The sequence below is a fragment of the Octopus bimaculoides genome, chromosome 1 (assembly GCF_001194135.2).
Source record: "Octopus bimaculoides isolate UCB-OBI-ISO-001 chromosome 1, ASM119413v2, whole genome shotgun sequence".
NCBI lineage: Eukaryota > Metazoa > Mollusca > Cephalopoda > Octopoda > Octopodidae > Octopus > Octopus bimaculoides.
In genome coordinates this window covers 7320012-7324857 of record NC_068981.1, presented here as the reverse complement: position 1 = coordinate 7324857, position 4846 = coordinate 7320012, and positions in this window count along the sequence as shown.

The following is a 4846-nucleotide window of genomic DNA, read 5'->3' as shown; positions in this document are numbered from 1 at the left end:
TATATATATATATATATATATATATATATATTCAGATATATACACATATATATATATATGTCTGTATACACACACACACACATAGATAAGCGCATATATGTACACGTTCCTGTAGATAGATGCTTATATATACATATACGTACATACACATGTGCACACGTATACTTATACTTATATCTACTCATACATACGTACATATATATTATAAGTATATATATACACACATACACACACACACACACACACACACACACACATATGTATATGTATATATATACATATATATATATATGTATATATACGTATATACATATATACACGTACACGCATACAGATTTATATATATGTATATATTTATTTATTTATATATATACATATATATGTGTGTGTGTATGTATGTATGTATGTATGTATATATATGTGCATGTGTGCGTGTAGGTATGCATATGTATGTGTGTGTCTGTCTGTGTGTGTCTCTGCGTGTGCGTGTATGTACGCATGTGTATGCATATGTGTATGTGTGTGTAAGCTTGTATCCACGGTGTATGCGCGTGCAAGTCTATTTGAAGGAGTGTATCTCTCAGTATTTGTCCAATTACGAAACCAGTGGTCAATAGACCCTCGACTCTGGCATTAAGTACGATACTTCTCAGATTCAAGAATTAAAATATAAAAGAGAAAATGGAAAACAGAAAATACATGAATTGATATTGGAAGGAAAATAAAGAAACAAATGAATAACCAAAAAGTGAGAAAGAAAGAAAGAAAAGAATAAAACAAATATGAAATACAAATATAAAATATCGGGAGACAAAAATGGAATTCAATACAGCTCCAAGATTCTTTCATTCAATCAGTTTGCAAGCGATGCTAAAATTCTACTTATCAAAATCAGGAGTACAAGGTTTCGAAATATGACTATTTTTACCTCCGCCCTAGCGAAGGCAGAGGTATTGTTTTCAGTCGTGTTTGTTTGTCCTTGGACCAGATATCTCAAGAGCCACTGGATGGATTCGGATGAAACTTTCAGGGATGTTTGGCCTTGTGACTGGCACAAACTGATTAGACTTGGAGATCGATCCGGTACCGGACAAGGATTCTGAATTATTTTTCCGGGTCGGGTTCATTTTTAGTATTCTCGTTTGTGAGAGCAGTCGAGTTTATTTCAGATATTCTCATTTTAAAAATCATTTCTGTCCAATGGTTGAGAGAACGTTGGTGTTGCCATGGCGGACATTTGCGCTCTCTGAGTGCTCTTGTTTTTTTTTTTTGTTTTGTTTTTTTTTTTGTTTTGTTTTTTCCGAGGGTGAGTGATATTTGAATTTAGAGTAACACGTGACATTAGGACGTGGTGCTGTGTGCTGCTATGTCGTTTCAGAATGTTCTGGATACGGATGCACCGAGACATCCATAAAATAAGGCCCTGAAATTTGGAGGAGGGGATTAATCGATTGTTGTATTTGACTGGTATTTATTTTATCGACCCCTTAAAAATGAAAGTTAAAGTTGTGCTCGATGAGATTTGAATTACAAAGTCGATACTGTAACGATTCTGCCAATCCACCGCCCTTAAACGTAAAATAAGGGGAACTCTAAATTCAGGAATCATGTTATTGGTCGCTTATGTAGCATACAAATGTGCCCACGTTCATCAAACGCTGATTGGAAAATATATGTAGGCATGTACGTACATATGTATATATGTACGTGTGTGTTGACGTCCTTCCTTTATTCATTTGAGATATGGACCCTTTGCAAGCATCATGTAAGGGTCCTGGAACGCTTCCATTAGCGATATCTCAAATATATTCTGAATGTTGGCTGATCTTTGCGGAATCTAGACCGAGAGGTCTTGAGGGGAACCGACCTCCTAAGCATTGGGAAGTTGGTACACCAGTACCGAATACCCTGGATACCTTGTTTGAATGAATGGTCAGAAGATCCCTCCCTAAACAGGTGCTATCTATTAGACTTGCTTGTGGAAAATGACCCCAGCAGAAACAAACAATACAGTTTAAGGACTGCGTAAAGTCGTCTTTGAAGACATATAAAATATAGGAGGTCAACAGGGAAATGCTTGACATCGCCATCTTTTTTTCATTGCTAATCAACTAGTTAATCATTTTTCTTATTAACTAATCCATTGTTTGACCATTCAACTCAACATTTCACATCCAGAATTCTGCAAACTAAATATAAAAATTAAATTATAGGTTACTTTAATCTGATTTATCTCCAATTTAAAATATGGAATCTAGATTTAGGAATTTAACCTCTTTCACTTCCCTTTCCCATGAAATCATTTCGTATTCTCTGAGAATTCTCTAGCGTTTTGCGGGGGACTCTTTTTCCAAGAAAGGAATCTTATTTCTTTCAACTTATTTTACAAAATATCTTGACTGTTTTATTTATTTAGTATACATTTTAATTATGTATTTATTCATTCATTTTTGCCTCTGCAGACTTTCTTTCTTTAGGTTCTAGTGCTCCACCCATTTTTTAAAAAAATATATCTTATTAAATTCCTAGATTATTTTTGTTTAAAAGTTTAAGTTTGAAGTTGGACAATTCAACCGCATGTAAACTGATAATCAAATATTAAATTAAATTAAAATTAGAAATTCTTTAACAAGATCAAATTTATTTTATTTTTGTTTATTCTCGTTTCAGTCATTGGATAGCAGCCATTCTGGGACGCCGCTTTAAAGGCTTTATTCGAACAAATCGACCTCAGTAGTTATTTATTTTTATGTTATGTACATTCGTATCAGTTTCTTTCGCCGAACCGCTAAGTTATAGCAACGCAAGCAAACCAACACCTTTTGTCAAGCGATTGTGGACAAACACAAACAAACACATACCAACATTTATATATATATGCAGACATATATATATATACATACATGCGCATATATATATACACACACGCATATATACCCACACACACATATATATACATACATATATATATATATGTATATATATATATGCATACATATATATGCATATGTATATATACATATATATGTACATACACAAACATACACACACGCACACACACACACACACACACACATATCTATATGTGCATTTACATACATATGACGGGTTTCCACTCCGTTTCTGCCTTCCGAATTCACTCACAGGGCATTAAATAGACCCCGAAGCTGTCATCGGCTTTTAATATCTGAAACGCTTTTGTTATGTATAGCCTAGAATTTCGAAATCCATTTGACGTATGGATTTATCCTCAAAGCTCCGTGCTATTGAAGTACTTTCCGATCAATAACCCAGAAGACTTGCAAGAATTTCCAGAAGAAATGGAAGAAATATGTGAGATATTCTGTGTCATTTGATCTGAATGAATACACTGGCGGATAGTGAAGGTTTCTTGATGTGTTCCGGATAAGACCTATTAAATTTCTTTTAATACAGTCCAGAAAGGAAGTATCTGCTAAGTAGAAAGAAAAATGGGGTTTTTCTGTTAAATATTAGCTTTTGGAGTTGTGTGGGATTCTTCGATATGTGATGTTATCCAGGCAGGAATCACTGATCTGGCCGCTCATTTGCATTAGCATTACTGGTAACATAGAATCCCGCATAGTCGGGTCGTCGGCGACTAAACCGGCACCTCTGCTGGGGTTGCCTGGTAAGGAGGGTTGCTAGAATCCCAGCAGGACTAAAAACAAGACTTGTCAAAAGAACAGATGAACTCAGTGTAGGTTCAACGATTATCTAGCAGTAGCACGGACCCTCAGAAATTCCGGAGTGCTGGAAGACATTGGGAGAGAGGCGTCTCTTAGCTTTTGTTAAAGCATGTCTCTAGAACCTGCTTGAAACCCAGGCTGCGTCTGCTCCGATAATCGGTGGTGACTTGCTCAGTAAATCCTCTCCGACGATCGACAATCGACAGTGAGATGAGCTGCTATGGACCACACAATCCCAAAGTATGTCCGCATGCGACTGGGGGCCACATGGGAACTTTATTCCCACTGAAATTCCGAAAATGAATTCTACGCTTCAAAGGTGAATGACGGCTGCGGCTACGGCATTCATTTTGTCCAACGGGCCTACCTTGGGGCTGCACACAGAAGCATTACTTTCTCTGCTATCCATTACAACTCCCACTGCGGCCGACCAGAAGGCTGTGGTAAACTAGTCGGTCGGAGCCGACTCAACCCATCTCGGGTGAATTCCGCCGCAAGTGTAAGTAGTACTGACCTTGATGTTATGACGGTTGAAATGTTTGTTGCGATTGGAAATGAAAATTTTCTGGTTATATTAATAGCAACATCAAGGTGATTAATGGTTTAAATGAAGTTACCGTTAGCTTCCTCTTCACGTTATGGGAGATCATTTTTAGCTTCTTTGTCAGCCAATAAGCTTCGGCTTAGCTTGCAGGCTCTGGACGCATTCTTTCATCTTTGTACCAAATCCTACCTGAACGAGAACAAGTGTACTGAGCAGAGTGGAACTGTGTAACAATGGTTTGAAACAGCAACTGGTTCTTCATACCCACATGCACACACACATACATGTATGAGTGCGTGCATGTGGGAATTTATGTATCTAGGTCAGTATCGTAACTACATACATACATACATCCACACATATATACATGCGTGTATATGTATATATATATATATATGTGTCTGGAAGCAATCTTCTGGGTCAACATGCTAAATACATACCTTACTGCTTGATTCTTTATTATTTCTTCAATGAAGAGTTCAATCGATTCTAGCAAAGATATCAATGTCGATATTGCCTTAACATGGAGAGAGAGAGAGAGAGAGAGAGAGAGAGAGAGAGAGAGAGAGAGAGAGAGAGAGAGAGAGAGAGAGAG